Raw genomic sequence first — 6,901 nt, 5'->3', positions numbered from 1 at the left:
AGAACAACTGGCATTCTTCCTTTGGCAACGGGGGATCAACTTTAAATCACTCAGCTCACATGGACAGTCTAGTGTGACAGGATCCCTGGGTATGAAGCTCTCTGGTGTCTGTTGTATAAACACTCAGCAAACAGATAATATTGGGGGAATAATTAACTTGGGAGCTGCCAGAATTCACTGTTGTTTAAAAGCTCTGCACAGGGGCCTGTGTAGGAGGCAACATGATGAAATGGAAAGAAACTGGAGCAGATAAGTCAGACTTTAAATCCTGGCCCCTTCCTTAACTGATGTATGTCCTCAGGGAAATTAATTATGTATATTATCCAAACTTTACTTTCCTTATCTTTAAAATAGAGATATCACGTATCTCTTGTAGGATTGAAATAAAGAATAAATGTTAAAAAATATAAGAAGGCACCTGGATCATATTAGATTTTTATTAATTTAGTTCTTCTTGTAGGCTGCTCTCGTAGGAAGCTGCATTTCTTGAGGTGTGTTATTCTTCTTTCTAGACCATTGGATGCTCATTCGTAAAATTTAAAGATGGAACTAAAAAATTTGTAAGATTTCTTTTGGCTTTAATATCAGTTATCAAAGTTACAGTTCTTGAAAAAATCAAATATAAATGAATATTCAGAATTAAAGTTATAATTGAAATATAAGGCTACACATTTTTAGTTATTTTTGAAACTTCAAAAATAACATGTGAAAGGCTCTTAAAAATTAAAACAATTTGAAAGTAAAAAGAGAGAGAGAGAGAAAGGAAATTCCTCATAACCCATATTACTGGACTCGTCTCACCATGGGAAAATAGCTGTACCAGTTATGCTGGGGTAGAACATTAAATTTTTTTTTCTGTATAGCTTCTCTCACATACACATAGACACACACAAGCATATATATAGTATTATATACTACATACAAACATAATTTTTAAAAAACACAAATCAGATTATTTTATACATATTATTCCCCAGCTCCTTCCATTTTCTGTTACACATTTTTGTAGCATATGGCTTTTATCCTCAAGTTCGCTACACGTCTAAGAAAGCTACTGGAGCTCTAGCCATTGCATCCCTATTGCAGAGAAGAATACAGAAGAAAGAGATGGGAAGAATGTAAAAACAAGTTAAAAGACTGAGCCAGTCCCCTTTAACTTTTGTTTACACAGCTTTGGCTATCTCTCTTGCAAGGAAGACTTTATCTGGGTACATTTCTATTTCAAGTAAAATAGGAGTTCAATCAGTAAAGAAAAAGAAGAGAATGGATGTTGGTTAGCTCATATAATAGTCATGACTGGAGATGCTTTAATCAGTCTTTCTCTATATATATCTTTCTCATTCTTTTGTCTGATGCAGAGTATTCCATAGAATGGATCTACCACACATTATATAACCATTAGACTGTTATAGATTATTAGGTTGTTTCCAGATTTCTATTGCAAAGAATACTAACATTGACATCGTAAAACAAATATCTGTATGCATGTGTCTTGGGCAATTTTGTAGGTTAGATATCTAAAATTGGAATTTCTAGGTTGAAAGATAATGTGTACTTTAATTTTGTTATATAACACCAAACTATAGTAGCAATGTTTAGTTTATATTTTCTATCAGAATCTACAATTGCCTATTTGCCTGTATACGTGCCTACGCTGGGTATCAGCCTGTTCTATTTTTGCCAGTCTGATGGCATCTGTTGTTGTTTTAATTTGCATTTACCTGATTACTTGCTAGGTTAAGCGTCTTTTCACGTTACTTGGGCTTTGTATTTTATCTTCTGGGAATTACCTATTCATCTGTTTTGCCCATTTTTCTATTAGCTTGTTGACCTTCTTCTTACTAGGAGCTCTTTATATATCCTAGATATTATTATTGTGTCTCCTCCTTATGTTGCCTGTTTTTCCTTTCAGTCATCAGTTGGTTACTACATTTGTTTATCATTTGTCTGTGTGTGAATAATTTTCAAAATTTTATATAATCAAATTTTTCAGTCCTTTCTTATATGACATTTTTGGTAGTTATTCTGGTAACCTTTCTTATCTCCACAGTTTTAAATGTGTTCTCTGATATTTTCTTATAGTATTCTTATGGTAGTCATTCTTTTTTCTTTACTTTTAGTTCTTTGATTCATCTAGGAATTCTTTGTTTATGGTGTGATGTAAGAAATCTCATTTTTTAATATATCTATATCTCATCTATATCTACATATGTGTATATATGAGTGTGTGTGTATACACACACACACATTTCCAAGTAGATGACTAATGGCTACAACACCATTTAGTATAGAAGACTTTCTTTTCCTAGAGATTTGAAATATAGCTATTTGTATATTAGCATGCATATGTGGGTTTGTTTCTATTAGTTTACTTCTGAGTCAAAACTCTATTTTAAAAATTACCATAGCCTTATCATTTGCTTTGGTATATGTTAGAGCAAGTGACTACATGTATTTGTTGCTCCTTGACAAAATTTTCATGTCCATTTTTGCACGTTTTTCTCTTCTAGATGAATTTGAGAAACTGCTTACCAAGTTTTATACCCTATTTATAAACATAATGTGTCCCCTCAAAATATCTTTCATGCTCTTCATAAAAGTAATGCACAAGTTTACTGGGATTATTTTCTGGGCGTTTCATAGTTTTGGTTACTATTATTATTGTAATCCTTTTGTTCCATTACATTTTCTAACTGATTATTGCTAATATAATAAAAAGCAATAAATTCTGTCCAGTTCTTTCATTTTAATTGAGGTATAGTTGTTTTACAATGTTGTGTTAGTTTCTACTGTACAGTGAAGCGAATTAGCTATATGTATACATATATCCCCTCTTTTCTGTATCTCCTTCCCATTTAGGTCACCACAGAGCATGGAGTAGCGTTCCCTGTACTACATAACAGGTTCTCATTAGTTATCTATTTTATACCGATTGGTGTATATATGTCAATCCCAATCTCCCAGTTCATCTCACTTCTGTCCAGTTTTAAAACTTTCTTATTAGTTCTTATAGGATTTTTTTTCTCATTAAATTCTCTTGGCTCTTCTAGGTATACAGTCATATCATCTAAATAATGAGCTTTTGATTCATTGTTTCTAAAGTGAATAAATACCCTTATGTTTTTTCTTATCTTTTCCATTGGCCAGGACTGCCAACAGAATGTCAAAGGGCAATAGTGATGGTGGGCATCCTTATCATCTTCCTGATTTTGATGAACATGCTTCACATGTTTTACCAATAGGTAAAACATTTGCTCTCAATTTCTCTTAGGCATTGTTTATAAAATAAGTAAGTTTCTTTTTATTCCTCATTTGTTAATATCAATTTCAAAAACAGAAACATGTTGAATTTTATCAAATGCTGAGTAGAATCTAGTAAGATCTTTTAGAATGATTACATGGATATCTTCTTTAATTTGTTAATGAATGTAATGTAATTGATTGCTCCATAATTTTCTTTTTTTTTTTCTATTTTTGTGGTTTTTGTATCAGGGTTACAGTAGTTTTGTTGAATAAGTTGGAAAATAGTCTATCAATTTTTAAAATTCTGGATCAGAATATAGAAATTTATACAATATGGGTATTATGTTTTTCATGAAGATTTGCGGGGCTTCCCTGGTGGCACAGTGGTTGAGAATCTGCCTGCCGATGCAGGGGACACGGGTTCGTGCCCCGGTCCGGGAAGATCCCACATGCCGTGGAGCGGCGGGGCCCGTGAGCCATGGCCGCTGAGCCTGCGCGTCCGGAGCCTGCGCTCTGCAACGGGAGAGGCCACAGCAGTGAGAGGGCCGCGTACCTCAAAAAAAAAAAGATTTGGGAAAATCTGGGTATGAAATTATGAGTCTGATGCCTTTAACAAAATTTACTTGTCGTTTGACCAACTTTCCATTTTCTCCAGCGTCTATTCATGTATCCATGATTTCTATACCTCTTATTGAGTTAAATATATATTTACTTATATATATTAATTTATATATAATACATGTATATTTATATATAAACTTTCTGAGAAAATCATCCTTTTTGTATATATTTTCAAAAATTTTGGCATAACAGTATAGAGTATTCTCTTATGACTTAAGGAGTCTTACCTGTATCTGCAGATGGGGTCCCCAAGACCTTAGTTATTATGTGATTCTGTTTGGAAAACTTCCCTTTCCTGGTGAACCTCTTTTTTTGCCTGCATGGAGTTCCTTCGAAAGTGAACCACTCCCTTAGAATGCGAGCTGTCTCCCACAAGAATCAGGTTCTTTTTTTTTTTTTTTTTAAATAAATTTATTTATTTATTATTATTTTTTTTTGCGGTACGCGGGCCTCTCACTGTTGCGGCCTCTCCCGTTGCGGAGCACAGGCTCCGGACACGCAGGCTCAGCGGCCATGGCTCACGGGCCCAGCCGCTCCGCGGCATGTGGGATCTTCCCGGACGGGGGCACGAACCCGTGTCCCCTGCGTCGGCAGGCGGACTCTCAACCACCGCGCCACCAGGGAAGCCCCCTAAATTTATTCATTTTTTATTTTTATTTTTTCCTGCGTTGGGTCTTTGTTGCTACTTGCGGGCTTTCTCTGGTTGCCGCGAGCGGGGGTTACTCTTTGTTGCGGTGCGCAGGCTTCTCATTGCAGTGGCTTCTCTTGCTGCGGAGCACGGGCTCTAGGCGTGCAGGCTTCAGTAGTTGTGGCGTGCGGGCTCAGTAGTTGTGGCACGCGAGCTCTAGAGCTCAGTAGTTGTGGCGCACGGGCTTAGTTGCTCCGTGGCATGTGGGATCTTCCCGGGCCGGAGCTCAAACCCGTGTCCCCTGCATTGGCAGGTGAATTCTTAACCACTGTGCCACCAGGGAAGCCCCAAGAAACAGGTTCTTAAGAGCAGGGACTTCTGCCTGCTTGGCACACACTACACACTCATTAGTATTTGTTGGTGAGTGAATGTTGCAGATCATTACCAACTGTTCCATCTTCTGACAACTTTTCTGCCTTTTTTGGAGCTGCGGCGACTATGTTTTTTTATTTCTTTTGTGACTGTAATGGGATTTGGGACAGAGGAGCACATGGTCTCAACTATCACACAGCACTGCATGGAGCAGGGCACCATGCAATCTTTCTGGTGGTTTAATGCCTAGCAATAAAGACACACTGTCCCCTTAGGCAGTATTTGCCTTTCCTTTTCATTTTATTCCTCCCCTCCCACAATTCTCAGCAGAGTCCTATATTAAAAGATAACTCCTTTGAGAGATTTGCTTAATGCTCCTTGTCAACTTAATTCTTTATCAATAGTCCCTGGTCATCTTAGCTTTTCTTAATGATCATTCCCTCACTCTTTTGAAGTAGAACTCTGATTGTTTCTTCCTTTCTTTCAAAATTCTCGCACCATTTCTTCAAATACCACGCTTCCTTTGCAGTGTGAAAAGATCTGGCTTCCAAATTGAAAAGTGCATATTCTTGGTTAACCAGGCCTCCCTTGTAGCTCTATTCTGATCATTAAGGAAGAAAACCAAAATGCCCATATTAGAGAATGTGTGAAGCTAAAGGCCACATTATTCAAAAAGAAACAAGCAACCAAGAAAGTGAGCACACAAACAGACCAAATTCACAAAAATATAAACGGTGAATGAATTTGGGTATGGTGTATACGTGTTCTCTATGTCAGGGGTCCCCCCATCTGTTAGGAACAGGGCTGCACAGCAGGAGGTGAGTGGCAGGCTAGTAAGAGAAGCTTCATTTGCCGCTCCCCATAGCTCACGTTCCCACCTGAACCATCACCTCCCCCCGCACCCCGCGGTCCGAGGAAAAATTGTCTTCCACGAAACCTGTCCCTGGTGCCAAAAATGTTGGGGACCGCTGATCTATGCAACTTTTCTGTACATGTGAAATTATATCACAATGAAAAGTTACTAAAAACAGCAAGCAAACATCGTCTAAACATCATATATAGGAAACCACCAGAGTTTATCAATTAGGTTGCAAGAACTTTTCTTCTTCGCCATCCCCTGGCTTTTATAACCAGCTGTTACACTGTAAAACGGAGCTTAGTCCCAGGCTTCAGGGGTGGAGGGAGTTAGGTGTCACTACTCGGGAAGATACCAGGCAAACACAGAAGAATCTGGGGGATAACAAGGGTAATCCTCTTTGACACTCTCTGCCCAACCTCAGAAATCCTTCTCTCCATTAAAAGTTAGATTCTAGGAATTCCCTGGTGGTCCAGTGGTTAGGACTCCGTGCCCCCACTGCAGGGGGCCGGGGTTCGATCCATGGTTGGGGAACTAAGATCCTGCATGCCATGTGCTGTGGCCAAAAAATTAAAAAGAGAAAAGATACATTCTGTGATTAAATGAGAATCATCTGAAATGAAAGAATGTCGTCTTGTTTTCCTGCTAATTGCCATTTTTGTATTCTAGTTCCCTTGGTATCAGAGTAATTCCCAATTCTTCCCACTTAGTCTTCTTATTTTAAAGCCATGGGACTAAGAGTGAGGGCTAATGGCTCCATATGAAGTGCTGCAGCCAGCCACAGCTTCTTCAGAGACAGAACTGCTGGTAGAAGATAGTTACATATATTGTGAACTTTTAGCTGCATGGGGAGAAGATGGAGGTATCCAGCTTCCAAAACGCTCAAAATGTGCTGTATATGTCTACCACAGAGCCTGAGAGGTTGCTAGATGTGAAGAGTAATCTTACAAAAGGGTCTTATGCTAAAGGTAAAAAAGAGGGAACACTTTTAAGGAACCTCCATACTGTTCTCCACAGTGGCTGTATCAATTTACATTCCCACCCACAGTGCAAGAGGGTTCCCTTTTCTCCACACCCTCTCCAGCATTTATTGTTTGTGGATTTTTTGATGATGGCCATTCTGACCGGTGTGGGGTGATACCTCATTGTAGTTTTGATTTGCATTTCTCTGATAATTAGTG

The sequence above is a fragment of the Physeter macrocephalus genome, chromosome 2 (genome assembly GCF_002837175.3).
Source record: "Physeter macrocephalus isolate SW-GA chromosome 2, ASM283717v5, whole genome shotgun sequence".
NCBI lineage: Eukaryota > Metazoa > Chordata > Mammalia > Artiodactyla > Physeteridae > Physeter > Physeter macrocephalus.
Note: the sequence above shows the minus strand (reverse complement) of the source record.